This window comes from Lasioglossum baleicum, chromosome 6 (genome assembly GCF_051020765.1).
Source record: "Lasioglossum baleicum chromosome 6, iyLasBale1, whole genome shotgun sequence".
In the NCBI taxonomy this organism is placed as follows: domain Eukaryota; kingdom Metazoa; phylum Arthropoda; class Insecta; order Hymenoptera; family Halictidae; genus Lasioglossum; species Lasioglossum baleicum.
In genome coordinates this window covers 3,249,088-3,274,506 of record NC_134934.1, presented here as the reverse complement: position 1 = coordinate 3,274,506, position 25,419 = coordinate 3,249,088, and the positions used below count along the sequence as shown (strand labels likewise).

The 25,419-nt window shown below is 47.2% G+C and overlaps 1 protein-coding gene across 5 annotated transcripts in view; it reads right to left on the bottom strand.

Annotated features, from left to right (window-relative positions):
* Positions 1–25,419, bottom strand: part of LOC143209766 (uncharacterized) — a 206,475-nt gene that overhangs the window by 100,884 nt on the left and 80,172 nt on the right. For 3 of the 5 annotated variants that reach the window (XR_013009143.1, XR_013009142.1, XR_013009141.1), the window contains exon 2: positions 19,686–19,751. The gene's annotated coding sequence lies outside the window, so the exon portion shown is untranslated. The other 2 variants (XM_076425879.1, XR_013009144.1) reach the window with 2 other exon arrangements.

Sequence of the window (25,419 nt, the reverse complement as noted above, 5' to 3'; positions counted from 1 at the left end):
GCGATCCATAAAAGAGAGGCGCAGAGGTGGAGCAATTTAAGAAGGTGCCTTGTGTAGCAAGGTCTGTGCTGATTCTATTAATAATCCTGAATCTAGAGGATAATCGGTAGAGTAATCAACAGAATCACAGTTGAATATCCCTGACTAATGAACAGTCTAAAGAACCTAATACGACACCATATATTGTTAGGCCCGTCAAGTTTGGAGTACCCTGAAGTGTATCTGTCGTAGTTATCAATCTAGAGTTCAGATCGCAATCACGTAAAAATCTGAAGCAGGAGCCAATAAAATCCCGGAGCCACAATTAAACACCCTGTAGAACGACCAGTTCCAGCAAAGCGCAGGCACCAGGTGTTTCAGCAGTCTGCGCAGCCCTCGGGACCTACTCCCACGTGTCATAGTCCTCCTCCGATGTTCAAGCGAAATGTAAAAATCCCAGGGCACAAGACAACCCCGTCAGTTTGACTGTCATCGATCCTCCAGGAGCGATCATAGAAGAGCACTCTTCGAGTTTTCCGGTGAGTAGTCCCGAGGACGATGGGTGTCCAGTAGGAGAGCGCCTCGTCGGCAGGAGGACAGGCCAGGAGAAGAAAGGAGGAGGCGGTGGAAGGAGGTGAGGCCTAATATGGCCGCCATCCTCTGTATTCCGGTCGTAGACGTCGAGGCGAGCGAGCGAGCGAGCGAGCGAAGCGGGCAGCCAGGCGCGGCCCCAAAGGCAGCTTTCAATGCCAGTCATCTCCCGGAATGCGCCTGAACGGAGCGTACTTTGTATTCCTGGTCTGCTGTCGTCCGCGAGAGAGCCCGCGTAGAGAAGAAGGCTCGCGTCGCAGAGAGGCCTTCGCGTTGATCTGTTTGAGGACACGGGGCCACGGCTCTCTCGGCTCGGCTCGACTCGGCTCCGCTCGAGCTGTCCTCGCGCGCGACGACCTTTTCGCCACCGCATCGGAGTGTTTCTCTCTCCTTTTCCATCCTCCTTGGTCCTCCCTCTATCCATCTCCTTCTACCGATCCCTCTCTCCTCCCGTTCGTGCTCTTCCGCGGCCATTTTGGCTCTTCAAGGCGCCACCTAGTCCGCTTCTCCGCTTCGTCTACCGTGACGACCACCGCAAAAGAGACTCTATCGTATCGCCTCGAGAGCCGACGTTTCACGCTACCTAACCCGCGAACACCTCGCTCGTTGCCACTCTTTTCTAGCTGGTGACCTACCTCCGTTGTCAGTCGCCAAAGCGATGATCATCCTCGAGGGAGACGATGTTTTCTCGTGGCTCCTGTCATCCGCTCCGCCTCCTACAGCGAGCACGTGACCGTTCTCTCATGCTAACACGTGATCCCCCAGGTACTCCGGGACCGGTCACACGAGACGGCGACATCTCGTCGACGGCACTTTTCCACCCTTAGCTCACTACGCAGGTTTTCCCGGCACTGACGTCTAAGACCGCGCGAAGAGAGAGGCCGTTGGAGAACACGCGGCGAGAACATGAAGAGACTACCACGAGGAGAGAACAACGAGAAGGCGCGTCGGATGGCAAGGACAGCTACCCGACAGACAGAACACGCCGGGGTTCCTGGCAGACAGGGAGAGGAATACGAACTAAGGGTTCTATATCCATCCGACGAGCGACGAGGAGCCGGGCCGAGTCGAGCATAGCATAGGGAGCAGAGCAAGGAACACTGGCACCACTCCTGGTAGGGGTAGCCGACGTCCGTCCCGAGTCTTTCCTCATCTGCAAGTCGTATAACCGAGCTAATTATCAAGTTAATATGGCCATTCTGTATGGAACCCCGCGAGAGAGTGGGTGGAAGCGAGATGCCCGCAAGGGGTGGCGCCCGGCGTGCGAGCGAGACCGCCTGAGGTACATTGATATTATAAGTTGCTTCAATCGCTGTATTCATTTGTAAACTAACCAGGCTAAATGTATTCACCACCGCGAGGCGGCGCACCGATAGGCGGAGCCACAGGCACCCGGGCTACGACGGCGCCCTTCCTTCCTTCCTTCCTTCTTCCTTCCTTCCTTCCTTCCTTCCTTCCTTCCTTCCTTCATTTATCCACCTTCCTGTACTTACGACCTGTATCCTGTATCGTTTACACCTCTGTATACCACCGATCGTGTCGATCCGTCACCTCTGATACAGTACAGACAACCTTTTTGAACATTCTGTGGACGCCATACTGTCGTACTTGTGCACCTCCGATTTTTTTTGGAATTACTTTCCGAAGCCCTTCTTCTGGATCTTTGACAATCTCTTTATTCGGCTGTTTTTAGTGATAGACAGCGGATCTTTATGCAAAATAAAAATTTTCTACCTGAATTGCAACAAACTGGAGTGAAATAGAAATTGATTTTATTTCTTGAAAATAATTTTTGTCATAAGTGCATAAAATCCACTGACTGGTGATATTACCGAGCAATTTTGTGCTGTATCATGAGCTTCGAGTAAGACTGAGGGTTATGAGGATACTGTGGTGGGTGTACTGAGCGCCTTAGACACTAAGACGAGGTTTGAAGAGGTTCAAACGGAGATGAAAAATTGAATACGATCCTTGGTAACAGTAGACATAATACAATGCTATTCTAATGTAAATAGAAACCTGCACCGTTTTCGATCTAATATGTATTTTACTTCCGATCAAAAATCTCGAATAGATCCTGACTTCGAAAATATCTTCACACTTTCATCCACAGGAGACTATTAAATACTACGTAGAAATCAATTCAAGTCAACTCAAAACACGACAATTCAATCACCTGAAACAATACAATCTAACAATTTTATTCACAGTTGTTAGATGAAAGAAAATTCCGAAGCTTCTTCCCAATGTAGTAAAAACAGTCGTTCACATAAAACGAATATAAAAATTTCAGCATAATTCCCTTGACAGACTTCGTACAGTAATTTTCCCTTCGTCCTTCAACCTAATCTCGAACATCTTGTGATGCCCTCGATCGAACATCGGTTTGGAATCGGCCCAAAAAATCGTTCGTCTTTCGCCATCCGATTCGTCATGGAATCAGGGGTCCATTGGATCAGGCGAAGCACTACAGACTGGAAATTCTATTTCGGGAGGGCACGCGGAGTGGCTGGGACGCCTCCGCGAAGAAAGAGGGGTATACGCCGCGACTCGTCATTACGTTTCATGTATTCAGATTTTTTCCTCGAGCAGGCACGAGCTGTCCGTATTATTATTCCGGGGCAACTTTACGCCCACCGCCTTCTCGGTTGCCCTCCCCTTCCTCAGAGCGACGCGACGTCCTCTCCTCTTTCTTCGGGGATAGAAACGCTGTACCATCGCGCGCACAGCCGACGTCCTCTTGCTCCTCTTCGTCGTTCTCTTCTTCTTCGTCTTCATCTTCGTCGACGTCGGACGACGACGAGGACAACTTCTTCTTCCACGAGCTCGTCTGGAGAGACCACGGAAATATGAATGCATAAATGCATAAGTGCTCCCACCAACCGGGCGTCGCCACCACCACCTGCTTTTCCCGCCTATCACGGCCACACGGCCTGATTCCGGATTCTTTTCTTCGGGAACGCTTTCTTACGCCCTTTCGAACCAAATCCGACCTGATCGCCAGCCCACTGACAAATGTATTTTCCTTGTTCCCTAGCGACGTGTTATCTTGCCGTCTACGACCCTAACAGTGCGAACAAAGTCATTCTGGTCGATGCAAAATGAAAATATCAAGCTGGCTACGTGTTACCCATTGTCTTTCTTGAAAAGTCAAACACCTGAGGAAATCTTTCTTTAGACTACTGCTTCCAGCTTTTCGACTTGATTGTGTTGCTTCGTATTCTTAAATGTTTTTACTTCGATAGGGTGTTTTATTTCTTCGAGGAAGTTGTGCAGACGGTATGTGACTTTTGTGAGTTGAAACAGTTAGAAAAAAAGAATTTCCGTTCTTTCTTCATTTTGCTTGCAGCAAAATATATGAATTCAACCGATTTTTATGTGACATAAAATTGCTATTATAACGGCTACGCATTAATTTGTATTATCGATTGATCTCTTAGTAAAGTGCAGACACCGTGGAAATGTAGTGATGTTAGTAAAAAGAAACTTTTTAAAAACCACGCTCATATTAAAATGCACTTAAAAGGAGAAAATAATTTTTTTAGACATTGGTGACTACAAATAAAAGCGTGGAGCGCTAAACTACATTATAGTCACCAATGTCTGAAAAAATTATTTTCTCCTTTTTAGTGGATTTTAATATAAGTGTGGTTTTTGAAAAGTTTTCTTTTTATATATTTTTTTACTTTCTACTTTTTAGTTTTTTTTAAATGGAACGCAAGATATAGTAATACTGGTATGAAATAGTAAGATATAGAAACGCAAGATATGGAAATACGCGAGATAGAATGAGGGGATGACTCCGAGAGACGATGTCTCTTGATGGAGTCCGAAATTGTCCGAAATGGAACTGAATGAACGGAACACCACAACCACACTGAGTTCCTTCTGTGCGAAGTGCGCCAGCGGAGTGGGGACGAGTCGGAGTGGGAACACGTAGTGGAGTACTGAGCGCTGACGCGCGGAGTGGGGATCGCTGAACGCGATGACGTACTACCGAGCGTCGCGTGGCGAGGTGTGATGGTAAATATAAAAATTTTTTTTCTCCTAGACGTACAATTTTTTTAAAAATTTGTTTTTTAATATTGCATTGTCATCCAGTTCTGTGAGCTACGTTTAAAGTTTCAAGTCTCTAGCTCATCGGGAAGTGGTTTAAAATTCGATTACAAGATTTGACGCACACAACAACAATTCGGCAAGCTAATATAAGCGTGGTAATTAAATGGTTAGAAAATCTAATTGATGATTCTCCACCAATTACTAAATAGATACAAAAAGGTGAAAAGTGGAAAGGTAGTGATGTTAGTAAAAAATGATCTGGTTGAAATTTTCTAATTGGTGATTCTTCTATTATGCGAAAATAAATACTTCGAAGTGGTCCTATCGACTGACCCAATCACCATGATCGAATGGGTTAAAGGAACCCGGACCCCATGGGCGGGTAAGTTCGGGTGCGCGAATCTTGGTGAAAGAACAATCTCGGCGGTCGTTACGGGCGGCGAAATTGGCGGTGTGTTCCCAGCGAGTAAATAACACGCAATCCAGGCAGATTGTGATCTAGCGGACGAGGAGGCAGCGTCTGGGTCACTCGAGCGAGAAAGAGAGAAGTCGAGAGAGAGAGAGAGAGAGAGAGAGAAAGAGAGAGATCGCAGAGTCGGTGGCACGAGATTAAAAGACAAATTAGCATAATGTGTGCACGCGCGGCCTCAGCCACCCCTTCGGCAGTAGTTCAGGGGTGTTTTCCTCCGCTAATATCTGCTCCGGCGTGACACGTTTTGAGGATGTCCCTTGTATCAATTTTTATTCATCTCATTCACTTCATTCGCTTCATTCATGTTTCTATAGGCACCATAACAAGGCCGCTCTTCAAACGAGCGACTCACAATGGAACGACATGACTTGACGGCGATCGAAAATCTCTGTAGAATATTTCCAGTGTTTTGTTTCCCCGCTGTCGCAGAGAATATACAGGGTGATTCTGGGAACTGAGGCAAAAGTTACTGCTCTGATTTAAGTAAAAATCGAAAATGATAAAGGAACAAATTATAGGTGATAATACGTCCTAACTTCCTGTAACGTTATTTTTTGTGCGAATGCACACTATTCTTTAATGTATTCTCAACGTATTTTTAAATATAAAAGTATTAATCCAACAGTGGCGGGTGCATCGGTGCATCCACATAAAAAGTAAGGTCATAGGAAGTTAGGACATATTATGATATATGATCTTGTTCCTCTATCATTTTTTTCGATTTGTGCTTAAAAAGAAGCAATAACTTGTCCCAGTTCCCAGAATCAGCTTGTAGAGAATGTAAATTGCATTCAGATGCATGAATTAATTAATGTTATGGAATCACAATTCCTCTTGGTTGTGATTTCCTGCTGACTTCAAGCGTCGGTTGCAAGACAACGACAGCAAATATTAAAACATAAAGTGTACAGTATTATTGTAGATTTGATTCTTTCCGGAGTAACATGAATTTTTCCTTCTAATTCGCAATGTAACGAAGATCGATTTTTGATATTGCCGTCAGATCGTTACGTCTGACTGTGCGACGGGAAGAACGTCGTGTTGGTAACGCGCAGCGACGGCAGCCAATTTCTCTGGCGACTTTTTAATCAGTCTCCGGTCGAGTAGTTTGACGGTGGTCTAACGAAAAAAAAAAAACTATAAAAGAGAGACAGCACACACTGCCTCTATCGAGACAGGGGCGCGACGAAGGGGTGTCGGCGATGCAAATAGCGCGTTTAATAAAGTGTCGCGCGACTGCCATTTGAATACCGTGGCATATTCACTTTTCTCGGGGAGAGAGACTGCCTAGGGAAAAAACACGACACCCTGGGATCCCGATGAAAAAAGAGGCGATCGCTCTGCGGAGCATGATCGCGAGATGAAGCTGTCCCGCAGACAATGCGCGCTGTCTTTCGAAATTTGACGGGACGATTCAAGAGTACAATCTAGAAAATTGTAGATGGACCGAAGGTTAAACTTGTTATAAAATATATGTTTTTAGCGCATTAAATAAATGCCTACCATCGGTGGCACACGTAGCACGGAACGTGTTAATGTTTGTGTATCTGCATATTCTTATTCTGTAAATATTTCTCTTGGTCGTCATTTTTATATTGAATTCTGTACCATGTTGAGACAAACCTCTTAAGAGATTTTCAACAATAAAAAGGAGGAAGCAGTATAAAAGGCAGCGAGACGAATGAAGGAAAGAAGCCTAGCCAGAGACAACTCGTCAGGTGTGGCGGCTAGTGTATCCAAGATGCGAAACGGACATCGTAGTACGCAGAGGAACCGAGAAAGACAGTGAGAAATCGGAAGAGAGAGAGAGAGAGAGAGAGGGAAAGGAAAAGAAGGGCAGCAGTCTAACGCCTTTAGCTCGGAGGTGGTGGATCGCACCTTGGCTTCATGCATGATTCAGCCGCAGTATCTCATCTCATCTGGTGGCTCGGCTAAACTATATCTCCTAATGGTAATGCTATTCCGCGAGCACATATCTCTTTATATTACGTGGGCTGGTTGGCTGACTGGCTTGGTTCACTCCGGGTTCTTGGTGGTTGGTGTATATCCTCGTGGAAAAGGTAGTGCCTATCGTGCTTCGGACCTCTCTCTACCACCCCTTGTACCCCCACGTACCCCACGGTGTGCAGGGGATCCTCTCCTTTTACCACCTTCGAAGAAAACTACCCTTCTTCGTATATGTGCCGTGACTGTACAGGGTGTGGGGGTGCCGGCGAAGAAATAAAGAAAGAAATTGTTAGTTCTCGCTGTTTTAAATTACCATTTATTACGACGCATAAACCCGAGAACGGGCCCCGGCTCGAGTCCTAGCAGCAGCGGCCATCTTGTCCCACCCATGGCTGACACGAGAAACAGAGAGAGAGAGAGAGAGAGAAAAAGGAAGATGAACGAAGGAGAGAAGATCCCAGGCTCGAAAACCCAGTCTATATCACTGTCTTTTACTTTCAACCCTCTAGTCACCCTTCTCGGTCTTCCTACTCCCTCTCTCTCCTAAGAGTGTCTCTTTCTTCCAGCGATCCTTCTCTCCAAGGTCCTAGCCATCCACCGGCCTCGCTCCTCTCACTCGCTATACTTATGTATCCTTCGCGGGGGCTTCCAACCCCCGGTAATGATCATTACCTCCGGTATAGTGACAAGTGAGATCGGGGAACCGGAGCTACGGCTGCAGGAAATGGCCGCAGATAACGCTGTCACGGCCATTTTTATATTATGACGAATGGATCATCTTTCTTTCGTTAGCTCGCCACCCCTAGACACACGGACCGGCCGCAGAGGGAGCGCCGATAGATTCGCCGTAATTATTCACGGTCCGCTCTCCTCTATTCTGCGCGGCAAAACCGACCGGAAACATTAATTATTTTGTCCGCGCTCTGTTTTCCCTCTTCGCGTAAAAAATGATGGCGAACAAATCCAGAGAATTATGTGTTCCTGGTAACGTTTTTAATGCTAGCGTAATAGGAAACGTTTACCCTAGTTTGTCATTCGTTTTCAGTGGATTCGACGTGTTCGTTGAAAAGTACGTAGGGCTTTTTTCTGTATTGTCAAATTTTTCTGAACGATTTTGTGCAACAGCAAGAGAAATATTAACGAAGTTTTAATCGGAAGTTTTGGTTCTAATTACCGGACACAAGAAATGGATAACAAAAATTGCATTGTCTCGGGGAATAAGGTTTTTAATTAATGTTCTCAATATCTTTATTTTTTAAAATAAAATGATACTACGTTGTTGATGTTATTTTTAATAATTTTTGAAAAGTTTAGTAACCGGTACCTTTACCCTAAGTGACAGAACAGAGATGTCGGAAACGTTCCGATCTGAGAAACAGAGAATAACAAATGGTCGACGCTGGAGTAGCCTCCGCAAAGAAGAGAAACATCGAGGAGCAATAATTTTCCTAGATCGTTCTTTCTCCCTGAAAAAAGTCTACCCGAACGTCCACAAAGAACGTGCGAGAGCGGCCGTGCACAGGTCGTTTATCGTCCAGCGTTATTTTTTTCGCAAGTTTCCGCGGGGGTTGGCCGGTGCTCATAAAGAATCGGAAAAGTATCCAGTTCGATAATACCGGGACGGTTCTCGTAGTAGGCGCCCCGCGGTGCACAGCCCCCTTTCAACCCCCTCTTCCACCCCCTTTCACCGTCCACGGGGCAATAACGCCACCGGCCAGTCTTTCATATCGTATCGGGCCAGCTCGTCTATGTGGAAATGCGATCACTTAGAAGCAGCCTCGACGTATAATTCGGCGGAGTCGGTTCTGGTATGTGTGCCGGCGGGTCTTGTCCGTGTGAGCCAACAGATCGTATATTTTTTTATTATTGGCCGATGGAGCCGGTCCCCGTGGGAGGGGGTGGAATTCAAGGGTAGGAGGTTTCGATAGCTGACCACTCGACTCGATGCGATCCTCTTTCTCTCTCTTTTCTCTTGACCATCGTAGAGGGAGATACGAGAGAGAAAGAGAGAGAGCCCTACCATTTTCTCTTTGCGTTTCCTTCCTCGACGAAGGAACCAAGGAACGATCGGGTCCGTTTGTACCCGGCGATGTGTTCTCGGCCGAGTGCTCTCTTCTATGCGGTCCGGTGGATCGCGTATCTCTTCAGGGTCTGCTCGGGGGTCGTTTTATCGAGTGTGGACGTCGGGAGAAACGATTCTCATGTTTTTACATCGAGGCAATTTTTCCATCGCGCCCCGTTTGCCTCCAAGAACACGGACTTTCGACCAACCGACCGGTCACCTGCCCTCCTCCTTTCCTCTACGAGAACGATGTTACTCGAACTCTTCGTCTTTCGTATGATGCTCGCTCGCTTTGACCGTTCTTCGATCCAGCAGGATCATCGGCGAGCATCGACTACGCGACTCGAAACCGGAAACATCGCTGCCCTGTCTCTCTCCAGGCTTCGGAAAGGATTATGGTGGATTCCATGCTCTGCCATGCTCTGCATCGCTCTAGAGCGATGTTAGAGATCCTCTATCGGAAGATCAAAACGCTGTGTTGTGGTATTTTCTGAGGTTCCGGTGAGGGAGTGGTTGCGGTTATGGTTGTAATGGGTGATCAGTCTGTTACAATTACTTGTGGGTTGGAGCATCATGATGTTGCTGCAGGGGTGCAGAAATGTTGTAACTCCCGCACCAAGAAATACGGTACTTTAGATCGAAGCCGGGTGAACAGGGTCAAAGATTCCACAGTGTAAAGAACAAACCCGAGACACAAGAACGGACCACCATTAAAAAATCATCGGATATAAAAATGCTCTTACTCTCTAACTTCCAGAATCATGACCCACATACGTCTCGCTCACCTCAGTAACATTCCGCATCCTCAGAAACCGCCCCACCCCGGAATCTAATCATTGACAGAGAGAAGCTTCTAGAAGGGAATAAGGGCGTAGGTGTTGGCCAGGCTCGTTTAATTCAATCGTCGAAGCGTGCACCGTCGGACCATCATCCGTTATTAACTTTGGCCGCGAGCGTATACGCGGGAGTACGCTATTCTAGCGTGGTGTTGGTGAACGTCTCCGTCAGTGGGGCTAGATTCGACTGAGAGAGAACGACAAACGAAGAGAGAGAGGGAGAGAGAGTATGCTCGTCCAAAGGAGAGCGTATCGAAGGCAGCGGTTCCGTCCGGAAGGTGCCTTCTCGGAGGCTCCTTCTGGAAGAGGACTCTCCGGTTGGCTCGCCCCCGTCACGGGGTTGTTCGCCGCGGCGTCCTGGGATTGGTCTAGGACGTCCACGTTCTTCTCTCTCTCCCCCAGCCCCCTCTGGCAAGCTTCATTATACGTTGACCTAAGAAAATCAACCACCCACAGCACCGGCACCGACACCGTTCGTCCACGGCCCTCGTCCTCTCCTCTCGTTGCAGCATCCTGGACCCGAGGGGTGGAGAGAGAGACTGCTACGGAACAACCGAACCAGGTGCCCCGACTCAACCCTCTTTTTCCCAGCCCTCTGTTCCCGACACCCCTTCCTCTTCAACTCCACCGGAGGCGGCTGGCTCTTCCTTTCTTCCTTCCTTCCGTTCACCAGGCTACCTTATACTCGTCCTTCTCTCTCCGGAGTCCTGCTTCCTACGTCCTTCGGCCGTTCTTCCTGTCTTCCATCGACTACCGGTGGCAGGGAACCTGGGGAGGTAACTCATCGCTTATGGATACTGATGACTCGCGCAATGAACTCAGACCGCGCGCTAAGGGTGGTAGCAGTGCGGTAAACCCACTGTGCCTCGCCTACACTCTTCCCTTGTCTTCTTGCCAATCCCACCCCACCCTCTGGCTTCCTACGTTTCCTCTTTCTCTGGTTCTCTTGCTCTTCCTCCCTCCATCTAGCTCGCTCTCGTTCTGTATCTAGATTCTCTCTCTGCCACTACATTCTTCTAGAAAGTACAATAATAGGTGTTTAACTAAGTCTCAAAATCGTTTAATTTATTCTAGTTTGTTCGTCGCTTTTCCACCCCTGTTTCACGCACCCGGTCTCATAAATAAGATCCACTCGGCCGCGCATTCGCGGCAGGAGATTGCGGACAAAGCTAAAATCCAGGCTCGCATAAGTGTCTTATGACACGGTGGAAAAAGCCTCCGGTATTACGTAGTCGAGCGTTACATAAGATCCCGGTGTCGCATCCATTCTCGACCCTTCCCTCTCTCACTCTTGGGCCATTCGTTTCTATTACCCCGCGTTAAGGGAGAGACCCGACGGTCGTCCCGACCCGAGGTTAGATTTATTTTCACTCGACGGGTATTTTTTTATGACCTCCCCCTCGTGCAACCTCCAGACGGCCAGACCCGAAGGGATGTTTCCACGACTGTGTATACTATACTGTACGCACTATATAGTTCGCGCGCTATCGTTCGCTATTGAATCACACGATGTTTGCGGCGGTGTTGGTGCTGGTTCTGCTGGTTGTGTAGTTGCGGCTCTACGTCTTTCGCGGGATCTCCTCGCGCGAGTTGCGGACCTTCTCCTAGCACCGTTCGTATAATAATCCCATAAACACCCCTGCGAGTCACGGAACGAAGGCGGAAGAGCGTTCTGGAAACGACAGGGCCGCGTCCACTGTCTATGGAACGCTACTCGAATATTCTACCCCACCCCCATAGAAATTGCTAGGGATTTTTGGTTAGTTGTCGATCACGCTGAGAATGCAGTTTCCGGAGTTGATCTGGCGATCCCCGGCGATCTCGATGCCTGGAGATCATGCTGGGAAGTTAGATCTAACCCGATTCTATCACTTGCACCAGTACTGTTTCGTATATACCCCTAGAATTTATTATTTCGTGGATTGAACGATCTCGGGAGGTCCTCGAGAGGAGGATCATGATGATTTTGTTGAGTGTAGCTGCTTGAACTATTTCTAGCGTATACAACTGTACAACGTTCCACTGAAATTAATCTATAATTACATAATTTCTCACGTAGTTTCTTCTGTTTTCAGGTTTGATGGATTTGAAGTAATGTAGCGGCGCCAGTCTAACGACATGCTCTGAACGAAGAAGAATAGGTTCTGAAGAAGAATGGCTCTGTCGATTGGAATCGCAACAATGGCAGGACGAATCTGCAGATATCTCGTCGAACGGGACAATTAATCTGTAGAACGTCGCGCATAATCGCGAGAGACGAAGAAAGTAGCGAAGACAAAGAGAGGGGGAGGAGGGGTGGTGTCCGTGTAGGCTCGCGAACGAGACGACCTTGTGATCGCGCGATGCACGAGGTGCATATGGACGCGGGGAACGCGTTACGTTAGCAGATACATAGTAAACAGTTTGCGGTGGCGTGGGAGACGGGTCGGGCCGTAAAGAAAAGGAAAGAGAGGCAAATAAAACGAAGGGGGGTACTCTTCGCGGCGCGCGAGTACGGAGGGCGTTGAAGAAGTGGGGAAGAGGAGGTCCGGCACAGCGAGCCGGTAGAGAGAGAATTCCTAAGCACCCGTAGCGAGAGCGATGCTTACCTGCGGTAACGCTTAAGCGGTGTAGTAAGTACAAGACCTTAGCGCGCATCAAGGAAACAAACAGCTGGCGCGCGCAATATGAATTAAACATGCTGATTAATAATTAACAAGTTGCCGGCTCGACTCACGCGCCTACGCCGCTGGTTGGTGGGTGTTCTATCTGGGCTCTTTGTCTTCGTTCCACACATTCTACTTGCTCGTTCTACCTCCCTCCCTCCCCCTTTTCGTTACTCCGTGCCCCATCGGATCTCTCTCGGCTCTGTTTCACTCTTTCTCTCGCTTTCTTTCCCGCGTTACGAGCCAGCGCGCATCGCTCGATTAAGTCTTACCATCGACGCTCGTCCATGCTAAAACAGCTGTTCCTGCCGCATCGCGTGTCGGATGGTTTAAAAAACGATTCGGATCCCGACCCCTTCGAAGATCGCTTCATCGCTCGTGCTCTCCTCCGATATGAGAGCAGCGCGCATCTTCAAGGCGACAGGTGTTGCTCGATTTTGATGATGTTCTGAGATCTTTCCGGGATGAGGGATTTCCTTAAGGGCGGCGAGCTTGGTCTTCAAGAGTCTGTTTTGATCACTTATTAATTCTTGGTAGTCTGACGGCTGTTTTATCGATTTTTCTAGAGGCCGGGAAGGCTGGTTTTCCAAAAACTTTCTTAATTCTTGGGTAAGGTAAAGTTTCATGAATTGCGAGGCTGAAATTTCAAAGAGGACCTTCCTACTATAAAGAGAACTCGCTCAGAAGAAAAATCTTTTGAAAATCGTGAGTCAATTTACCAGAACATACGGAAATATTGAATATCGTGTGTCGTTGCTTGGGAAAAGGGTCCCAAAACGAGGAACGGTTCTCGGAGCGAACGAGAAGACGTCCTCAAGAGCACAGGATGCCGCGAGTCAGGCTCCTGATTGGAAGGTAGGGGGTCCCCCGCGCTCGGTCTCTTCATGTTTATTAATGTCCCGTACGTCCGTCTATCGATTCGTCGTTTCACTCTCGTTCCTCGCGAGATAATGATACTGACCTATGCCAGCTGTCGCGTACCCGGGGGCTTAAGTGGCTTAACAACGTCGCGGATCGCTGAAACAACGATCGACCCCTCTTGACACATTGACTGAATACATTATTGTAAATGTCGCCGGGCTGCGTTATCGGCGTGGACAGTGGACGGCCGACAACGGCGAAGTCTCCCGACGAAGAAGACGACCACGACGAATCGGTTGTACCGATCGGAGGTTGTGTGTTTTCTCTGTGAACGCTGCCGCGCGCTGTCCCGTCGCGTCGCGTCGCCTTCGTGAAAAGGTTCTTTGCGTAATTCGTCGGAGAGAATCATTTCGTCGCGAGCGCGATTGTCCGCTTAACAGGAGTCCCGGGATCGATGGTCTCGATCGTTTAACTGGATTCTGGTCGAGGAGGCTTTCAGACTGGTCAGAGAATTCATTTAACAGTCGAAGTTGTCTCGAGAGCAACGGGTGTAGTCACAAACCAACGTCCCCCCTGACTTTTGTACTGATTGATATTCTTCGATAATGAATCCCTGTGTCTTCTAGACTCTCGACGGTGCTGGGGGCCATTTGCGGCTTCGTTGATCGACTTTTTCAAGTTGGACAATATTTTCGCGTCCCATCAATCTTTAGTGCTTCACGACGATTTTTATAAACTCCTCACATCATAGACTGTACTGAAAGTGGATGTTCGGGTATGAAAAATTATGTGGGTCCCACACGACCGACGCGGCACGCTACTGCATTAAACTACTCGAAGTACGCCAAGTCTCAGCGAGGGCAATCAAGAGAATCAGCCTCAGCATTCCTCTGCGGCGGCTATATAATTTAGTTAGCATTATCACGGGGTTCTCTCGCCGTCGTCGTGTCCCGATAGGGTTCTCGTTAATACGTTTCCGATAAAGTTTCACGTCGGCACACGATGCCGATGTTTGTGGTCGGACGTCGTCGTCCGTCCGTCCATCCGTTCGTCCGTTCGTTTACTCGTACGTTGATTCGCTCGCTCGCTCACCTGCCGCTCATTAGAAGCCTTATCGCTAATTAATCCCTACAGGAACGGCGTCACGGCTCTCGTGTCGTTCGTTGCCTCGCTCTCCTGCGCCCGTCCTCCTCCATCCCTCGGCTCGCCACCGTTTGCTGCCTATTATGGTTATACTTCCTGAACTCGTCACCCTACCAGCTACCACGGCCCCGTCGTTTCTCTCCTGGCATGGCCGAGCGTATAGCGAGCAAGGAGTGCGTGCAGGAATCAAGCCCGTTGCCGAGAGTCCACGCTCCTCGCGTGTCTTTCTCGTTCCGAAACGAGGGGATAAACCGACCACCCTTCGCAGAAACGAACAGTCATCCCCCCCAAGCACCGATAAATCTCCTCGATCGTCTATGGCAACGCTACATCCCCCCTCCCTCTCGCTATAGACACGCTCGTTTCGTTTAGGTGTCTTTTTGCTGGCTTGTCCCAGCGTTTCGAGCCTCCTACAAACTTTCTTTCACCTGAAGAACAATTTCTGATATTTTTTATTGTTAGTGTCTTAGTGTTACTCTGCGTATCGTACTTCACTTTCCAGAAAAAGGCGTACTCGATTGTCTATGGCAGCGCTGCATTTTTGTTGACGCATTGTGCAAAATAAAGGATCAGCTGATCCAAGAAGAATACATGAAAGAGTATTATAATGTTCCTGGTGTTCAATGGTTGCCCCTGTGTCACGGAGGATCTTAAGCGTCCGTGAGTGAATCGAGGCGACGATTTGCACGCGTCTACCAGTCGGCGATCGTTTTGCAACGCGACGTTACGTTTCGTCGGGCGGAAAGGACAGAAAGGAGGCGCGCGAGAGGAGAGGAATATAATAGCCGGGCGAAGAAGAAGCGAGTCGCGGTGTAAGTGTGACGGTCGTTTCGTAGACAAGCTGAAGAGAGGGCTCGAGGAGTCACGTCCCGTGAATTGTGTGCCACGTGACAGAGGCGTGATCGAGGTGCGACGCGATGGAACAATGCCATCGGAGCTCTTCGAGGAGGAATGTTGCGCGCCGCGCCCATCTTTCCTCGATATCTGCTCGCCGCCGACGCCGACGCCGACGCCGACGTTGATCTGAACGGCGACCTCGGACTATAGTTCTCGCAAGCTAATTGCTACGATATATCCAAACAGCTTTTCGATCTAGACACCTAGGACGCACGCGTTCAACGCTTTTCCGCGAACCTGCTGGCGCTAACGGGATCCTATGTGCTCTGCTAAATGCGATTTTCCTTCTGCTTAGAGGATCAGCTCGTCTATCGATTGCATTTACTATGATCGAATTGTTAGAGCCATTCGCACAGCTTAATGTCTGTCCATTTATTAGGTAGGAGGGAAAGTTCTGTCGTATTTGAAATAAGCAGGTAATTTTGCTTGTAAATGAAAAGCACATGTTGCTTGTGAGTGATTGAGAAACAGAAATTGACGGATTATCTGAGAGATGGCAACAAGTTGTTACAAATCATGGAAACTATATCATTGAATAATATTAAACATATATTTTTATGAATTCATTCAAATGTTTTCTTTAGAATATGACAGAACTTTCCCTCCAACCTAATATACTGGGTGACACTTTTCTGAAAGAAAATACGTCCCAGGTGTTGCTGTTGCAAGGAATAATCCTCTTTGACGAATTCGAAGCTTCTAATCAGTCTCGACGGTGCACCAGGAAGAAGGTATCATTTCTGGTCCGAAGCGAGCTCTCATCCTGGCACTTTGACCCTAGTCAATTTAGCTTGGCAACGACGCTGGCGCCTAACGGGACACTGCTTCCACTTCGACGGGTAAAACTGGTAGTCGTCGGTCGAACAACCGATGCTCATGGATCGTAACACTTTGGCGGGGACCCATTAGCAACGGGACAGTCCGAGGACCGATCGGTATTTTCTCTTGTGTCGAGCGTCTCGAGGACGTCTTCTTTTTCGCTGCGTTTGCGTAGCCTCGAAATATTCAGAACGTCCGCAAGAAACAATCGAGAGGGATCTTCGTTCTCGATTTTTCATTCACTTTGCAATTGAGGTAGACAGTAAGTACGGGAATATAGTGGAGCGTCGCAGTGATTTCTGTTTTTACGAGGGTCGTCTGACAAGTTTACAGCCCAACATGGAACACAAAATGCCTGAAATCTTCACAGGCATCTTTCAAAGCACATTACATTGTAGTACCAGAATGGTGTTGACGAGTAACGTCATCTTCATGTTGAGGTTTAAACAGTTCAGACGACCCTCGTATGTGCACCGCTCGATTCTAATACATTGGTTTGATTTTGCCGCGATGTTCACCTCGCTATTCTCGATCTTCGCCACTATATCTGTTCCCTAATGCGTTGAACCGAGTTCAACTACCTCTGGTGGAGGTCGCGATAAGGTTCGTCGACCGTTTCGGTTTCTAAGTAGTCCGATTCGGCACCGTCAACGTACCTCCGCGAGATTGCGACGTATGGTGTGTATCGTCGGGTGCGTCGACGGTAAATATCATCGATCGATGACCCGTTTTCCACGGCCATAATGGACCCGTAGTATAATGCGGGGGCGGAGGCAGTAAGGCCGCACTGGCGTCTCCAAGTAGGCGCAGCGAAGAGCCGCGTGTCACGCGCGTCATAAGAATGCGATAAGACGAGGAGGAGCGTGCGGTGTCACGACGGACAATGCAAACTCGTCCCGTTTCGTTTCGTTTCGTTTCGTTTCGTTCCATTCCGAGTGAGCACATATCGCCGCGCCATTGTGTCGGCCGCTTGCTCATTCTCTCTTTCTCTCTCTCTCTCTCCGGTTCCGTTTCGTTCTGTTCCGTTCCGTTCGGCAAAACCGATACCATACGCGAGCTGTTCGAACGCAGGAGAGCGTCGCCCGGTTCTGACCTTATTCCACTAAAATATACGCGGCTCGCATGTTAAATCGTCGCCGAGCGTGCTGTGGCGCGCGGCGCGGAGCAGCGGCGGTTCGACCGATCGGGTCAAGGCATTGGCGAACTTCGCGCGACCGACTTTACATAACGCGCAGATCCGCCACTTTCTGCTCGGTTTCTCTGTCCGAAACTCGCGAAAATTCTTCCCCGCCCCGATTCTCGATCAAGAACCGGTGGACTTGTTTCTCGCTGTCCACTGGGAACTGGAACAAGTTACTGCTCTGTTTTAACCCTTGTGCAGTTAACCCATTTTCTGTATTTCTTTCAACAATTTGTTAATGTTCCTCCAAAAAACATTACAAAATTTCTCTGAATGTCCATTCTTTACTCGCTAGTATATTAATTTATAGTCTTATAATGAGAATTTGTGCAAACATGTTAAATACAGAAAGGTTTTTAATAATCTATACATTTTGGTTGACTTCGTAAGGGTTAAGTGAAAATCGAAAGAAATAATAGAGGAAAAAATCATATGTCATAATACGTTATAATTTCCCATGAGCTTATTTTTTATGTGGATGCACCGATGCAATTGCACTTTATTCTTCAATGTATTCTTTAATATAAACTTATTCTTTAACGTATTCTTGAACAGAAAAGTACTAACCCAATGTCATCGAAATGTCAGTACTTAAACATCTCTTCCGACCTAGAATAATTCAATTGTATATGATGTATGATGCTGATATAATACCTCGTACAATGCATAAATTTGTGGTAATTGATTATATTCCAACATGGTTAATGATATAAACAATATTGTGAATAATGGTACAGTATCAAAACGACTGTATACGTATATGTATTTTATGCTGCAGTAAATGTACAGTACATAAAATGTACGTTTCATACCACAGAAGATATACACAGTTACACAGTAATTTTAATAGGCTTCCGGATAAAGCGTTAAAACTTCAACAAGTGAAAGAATTCCAAAGTAAATACTGAGCTCGACAAACAAGTATCCAGTAGTCTGTGCGAACCGCGATTAGCAAGTTCTCAATTAAACGGCATCAAACTTCTCCGAGGTTTAAAAAAAGAAACTGCTGGCTCGAAGGATCGCACGATAATGAAGACGATCCCGATGACGAGGGTGCATCGAGCGGGTGCTACCTCGTTGTACGGCTGCAATGTACACCTACTTAGGTGGTGAACAGCCAGCCAGTCCCCTCGTGTCCGCAAGGATTCGTTCACGGGCCGCGCCGCGATGTACACACAGAGCCGCGCGCGCACGGTTATTATCGTGCCGGTGCAATTAAAGAAGGAAGCCTAGAAATTAGCGGGTGGCGGACGTAGGTAAGTATAGTGTCGGCCCGGTGGAACGAGCCACGAGAACCTAAGGGGGATGCCTCGTGGAGAGTTTACGTTGCCTGCAGAAGAAGCGAGAGGAAGAAAGAGAGAGAGAGAGAGAGGGAGAGAGAGAGACCCTAACGCTGCTTTTGAATATGCATAGGGCAAACGGCACGGGACGAGGACGAGATAAGGGCCCGACTTATTTTTCCTGTCTTTCACTTCGTTCCATCCTTATTTTATTTCGGCGCTAACTGCCGACGTTCCACGGCACTTCCGCTCGCCACACCCGAGAATTCCTTCCGAGTTCCTCCCACGACCTTCTCGAAATTCGTTGGAACCTCCTCGCGATCCTGCGATCCTTCATCATCGATCAATCGCAAGGGAATTAATGAAATTGAACGATGAACTGAATCGCACACAGAGAAACGGCAGCTGATAGAAGCAAAATCGAAAGTATGTACATCTAAACACCGTTTCGCATAACAGAATGAAATTGTTGGGGAGACAGAGAGTGCCGATCCGTCACAGGGAAGGAAATCGCAGGCGAAACGCGTTAAATGAAAAGTTAATGGGGCGGTGAATATTTCATCCAGCATGCTCGCAGTTCATTTTTCAAGGGAGCCCTATGACCAGGGGATTTTTCTCGGCCAAGTTTAATTCGCGACCATGGAACAGGGGCTACGAGACGGTACGAATTAAATGAATGCCCGCGTACCGCTCACAATTAAGCTCCATAAAACTGTAAGCCGCGGCGTAGCGACCCCCGTCGTTTCGCTTTGCCAATGAATATTTTTATTTAATGCCTCATTAGCGGTACAGCCGGCCAGACATTTGCTCCTCCTCTTTCCAGTTCCTCCTTCGTTTGAAATTATTTGAAAGACAAGGATACCAGCATCGAATCCAATTTACGGGAAGAAAGAACGCTTTTCTTGGACACTTACCAGAACCTCGTACACTTTCCACGTTTCATTGCCGTTTTACAAAGTTGCGTCTTCTTCTAGGAAAACCTGCAACAGAACCGAGTAAATAGTTATTTATACGTCACCTGCATGCAACGGCACCTGCTTGTAAAATAGCGTGCGTTTCGATACGTGGGAAATTTTTCTACTCGAACATTCACGGTTTCGTTTATCGTAACAATGTGGAAATAAGGGCCTGTCGTTGGTTATCGGGGACCTAGTTTCCTGGTTCGTGTTCGAAGGTGTTCTCCTTAAGGTTTTGGGGATTGTCGAGGATCGAAAGTACCGGAAAAAAGCACACCAGGGCCCGATTAGTATGCGCCCTGTCGCGTCGCGATGCCCTGCGGGTTGTCCTTAACGCGCGGCGACGCGTTGCGCCCAGCAGAACTCACTTCCTTTTTCCCGTGATGGCCGATCAGTTAAAAAAAGAATCATGAATATGCATCACGCAGACCCGGCCACGACCGTTTGCCGGCATTTCGCACGGACACTCGGGGTCCCGGGGCACGGCAACACAGTTGCAGCCCCGGCCTGCAGTTGTTGCAGCTCACCTGCCGCCGTGCCGTGCCGCAACCGACTGCATCTAACGTATCTCGCGACTCGATGCCTCGCCTAATCGGCTACTGCCAGCGACCTTTCTTCCTGCACCTTTTCAACGGTTATTCGCCGATATTTATCGTATTTAATCCTTATCGGACAGTTCGTCGGTCATTTTCTCCATTTTATTTGACTCTCGGCAGGCTGAACGGGATTTCGAATGAGTTTGGAACGATTATATTTTATTTAATCCTTAGACAGCGGATTTGATGCATTTATTACCTCTACCTATTAAACCTCTAACCTAGTCAACATATTAAGAAAGAAAATAAATTTATATTTCACTGCAGTTCGTCGTGATTCAGGTAGAATATTTTTATTTTGCAATTCTATTATTTATATCAATTTTATTTGGCTGTTGGTAACGATGCTACACTATCGGATAAAGACGTTGTCGGCCAAAGATATTGTCAATAAAACCTGCGTCGGTGATTTTCATGGTACCCGTTGGCAAAATGAGGTTGGTTTAGAACGATTATTCTCGTTTTTTATTGTTTTGTGATTGACCAGTGTCTGTCAGTGATTTGTGACGAGAGGAACGGGACACGTTCAGCTGTATAAAGCGAGAAAGAGCGGGACAATAGTGAATGAGAGATAGAGAGAGAGGGTTCAAAAAGTAAAAGGGGCAGCAGCCCTCCGTCAGCGAAGGCCGGCTCGCGGCGTGGCAGGAAGGAAACGCGAAATAAATACAGCCGTGGCAAGGGGCGAGGGTGAGGCAGCGCGGCATGCGGCGGTCTCCGGTTCGAGTCCGGGACTGGAACTGGAACTGGACGGCAGTCCGGCCAGAAAGATACATATTTTTAAATATTTTAGTCACGGTCCGCAATCGCCTCGTCACGCAGCCTTGCCACCTACTGGCTACTACCCATTACGTACCTACGTACGTTGCTAGGTACGTGCCTGGGCATCGCCGCGCCATACCAGCCTTACGTACCTGGATTCCACGTACGTTGCCACACACGCTATATATACTCTCTTTCTCCCTTTCCATCTCTCTCTCTTTCTCTCTTTAGAAGTCGTCTTCCTTCGGGGTTTACCCTCTACGCTTTTGTTGCTCGTTTCCGTTCCCCTCTTGTGTTCGCGATCTACGCGTAGTCCACGTTTCCACGGACGGATCGTGATCGCGTAACCAAAGAAACTCTTTACCGACGAGAATCGTTTTCTCTTAAGTTTATCGAACGAGACACCTATCCATCGAGATGTTACTAGCCTTAGATCTCACTTCGTGGACGTGGCCGCCGCACAGTGGGCTGGATCCATGATTTTAATGACATTTTACCAAGAAATCAGCTTTGTCGTATCGATGTTTCATCAATTGGTATTGTTTTATGAATTTCCACTGACCTCAAAAATGAGGGAATTGATAAAATTACATGAAAATTCTAGTAGGAGTTATTAGAGGAATTTCCCGAAAAAATTCACGGGAAACCCGAATATCCCGGGAATCCCGAATACTCCCGGTAATCCCGAAAAAATCCGGGAATTCACGAATATTCTCGCACACCTCTAATATCTATATCTTTCGTGGGAGTAAGTGTACTTACTGCAACATACAATACATATATAAAGTCTTTTTAAAGAATATTCAGGTCGCGTTATATGGGAGTCTACGGTACTATCTTTCTATGAAGTATTTTACAAAACGCAATTTGGCAGATGGATAAAAAGATGAGCTCATATGTAAACGTTAACACACGGTCGGAAACCACTTCTTTGCCCAACCTAATTGAATTGTCGACTCTGTCTATTACTATTCATTTATTTTATTGCCGTTACCCTATCAAGAGCGCGCATCGGAACGAACACAGTAAAAGAATACATACATAGAAGGAAAATGTCGAGTAATGCAAGCACAAAACACAATGAGCATATTAGAGGAACGTACGGTATAAGAAACGTAAATTTAGATGAGCGTTGAGATTGAAACAATTCATGGATTCACACAGAGTGCAACGATGAATGGTCTTAAGTAGCTAATGAATATTAATGTAGGTTTCCGAGTGGTGTATTCGTGTCAAATTCCTCAATGATACTAGGGCATGATGCACGGTAAACAGACTACGTATTTTCAACTAGATCGAAACTTCCTTTAAGCAATTCCACAAAATCGAGATGCAAATATACTGCTTAACCCTTATGATTAAAAATTGCTATACCATTATTTAAATATAGTTCAGCTTATTAAATACGTTGATATGTAATCAATTACTGAGCATTTAAGTATTCGCGGAGGTGTTAAAAAATCATATACAGTGAAATTATTTTAGGTCAGAGAAAATGTTTCATTTTCGAGTTAAAATAATGGAAGAAACGTCGCATGCATTTTGTATCGATGGTACATTATTTACAATCTATTGAAATCATTGAGCGAAGAAATTGTAATCGATGAAGGTAATTTTTCTTTTGCGCAAAGATCCGCAGTCCGCGGACAAAGAAAACCTGGAACACAGCTCCTTTACATTTCAGCTAGTCTTTTTAGCAGCTCCGAATCGTTGTGCAAGGTAGTCGGTACAAGTGAAGCAACTCGATTACATTCGATGCTGTCGCTGTGGGTTTGATCGAAAATGGAGTGTTGTCGCGTTTCGAAAAGGGCTCGGCTCGCATCGAATATGTCTGCGATCGCTAAGGGTTTCTGGGAAACGAGCCTGGTAGGTCCTGGTTAGTCCAGCAGCTCGCGAGACGCTTCGCTGCTGCCTTGACAATGAGCGATCTGGTTTTAATGAAGCGCGGCAATTATCGCGTATGCCGTGGTGATGCATTATTCATTGCGGCGCGCGCGCTTATCGTCTTTTATCTATTGCCTCGATAACTCACCTAGTAAGATGTTACAAAATTCGTTGTTTCTTTTTTCATCGTCTTCTTCTTCTGCTTGGTCTGTGTTGCAGGATAAAGCACGTCGTTCGGAGAAGCATCAGCGAGAACGACGACCACGACGACGCGCGACGGTCGAGAGCAGAGAAACGCCGGGACATGGCCACGCGATTCTTTTGTGTTGCCGCTCTGCTGATCGCCGCTGGCGAGTGTTCGCGATTGTTTTTCACTTCGAGAACCCCGTTCGGTATTCTCACGCCGCGCCGGCGAAGTTAACACTGGGACACGACACTGTTCCGTGAAACCGAGACACGACGGAGGTTGACTGACGTTTACTCACGCCATCGTTAGACGATCGTGAATCAAACGGTTCAACAGAATCAGTCACCTAATTGGCAATTTTTTATCGAGTTCCGCTTTCCAAATCGATTTTAATTACAGTCGAAGATGTAGAGGTTCTTCCAGGATTCTTTTATCAACCCTTTGCAGTACCGGGAAAATGAACATTTCTTCTGACTTAGAATAATTCCATTCTATATCATTTTTTTTTTTTCATTTTATGGATACCAAATTGATGCAACACCTAGGCTCTTTACATTTCCAATTTGTAAGATCCTTGGCGAATTTTCTTCCTTTTCGCATTAACAGCCTCAATGTTCCAGAGCGTGTTACATATTCCTACCTATTCGGCCTTTTTTTTAAGTTTAAGGACTGTTAAGAAAAAGTGCATTTACGCACTGACATCCCCCCTAAAGATGACGGTCGAGGGGAAAGTGTGGGGCTCGACATTCGGTATTCTCGAATGTACCGGGCCCATATCTACTAAGAAAAATCTATCAGTCCAGGACTCAAAATTGAGACCTTATCCGCCTTCCAGTGGTCCAAAAAATCGTGAGCACTGCGACTTGCTATTCGCATTATTTCAGTGCTCACATATAGCTTTGGATCTCTCCAACGCTTGTTCTTGTCTTATCGTATTCCAACGACCCTCGAAACACATGCTCATCGCATATTTAATGACCCTTACATTCCACTATTGATGGTCATAGTGAAAGGTGCAACATACTCCAATTATTCGTTGCTACATTGTCGACTTTACTTACCCTCATGCGTCCTTCATGGTACTCTACAATGTTTTATTCTCTCCTGCTGGTCTTCCAGAATAGAATATATGTATTCCGATATAATATCACACTATAAATGAATTGCAATTAGTTCGAACGTATTCGATATTTTTCAAAAACGTATGATCAAAGGCAAACATTTGTATTATTTTCAAATCAATGTAAAATAGTTAGATTGCATATATAAAATTTCAAGGGGTTTACCCATTGCTGTATTTTAATACATATCAACACTTGTTAACACTGTAAAGAAAATGATGCGGCCATTTCTGGCGGATAAAGTGTAAAAGTACGAAGTATGTATTCACTTAGCGATTCGGAATGGCCGGAGAAATTGGTGAATCGTTATCGGTGGATGTCATGTGCAACAATTTCAGATGAGCGTCTGCGAGGGGTTAATAAACATATTTCAGTGGAGCGTCGATTCTCCGTAGCGATTCGAAGGTTTCGACGTTGCTGGGTTTATGTATGTGCGTGCGCGTGTATGAGTGCGTCACGCGAAATCGGTCGTCACGTTGTTCACGCGAATGGCTCCGGGCCGGTGGTCGCGCGTTTCCACCCTTTCTCGATTCGAATCGCTCACGGGATACGTCCTCTCGAGGTCTCATTATACGAGCGAAACGCCGCGTCACCGCGTGTCCGTCGCGTTTATCCGAAACCGCGCGTTTAATTAAAACTCGACCGCCGCCGCCGCCGAACGCGAGATCGCACGATGAAAAATTAATTCGGTCACGTAACCGTGTAAAACGCGGCGATCGCCGTTGCATCACCGGCCGCTAATTATTACAACGAGCGCAGAAATTCGTCCGGTGGAAATCGTGTACGCCGAGGGTCGCGTATCGCGAGCATAAATATTAAACGAGCCCGCGGATCGTTTATACGCGGCATGTAAATCGGCTCTCTCTCTCTCTCTTTCTCTTTTTCTGACCAGGCGGGGAGGGAGGGTTTTCAAAAAATCACTTGAAAAGGAACACACGAATTCTCATCTCTCTTTCTCTCGAATTCTGCGGTTCGCCTAATTATCGAATGGCGCGGAGAAAAAGACTGGTCTCGGATCGAAACAATGGCCCACGGTGCACGCCGGTGGATCTGCCAAGGAGCCGGCGTGTGACCTTATAAGCGAGCCGGCGAGCGGATTCGAACGGCAAAAACAAGCGAGAAATCGCGAGAAACGCCGTCCCGAG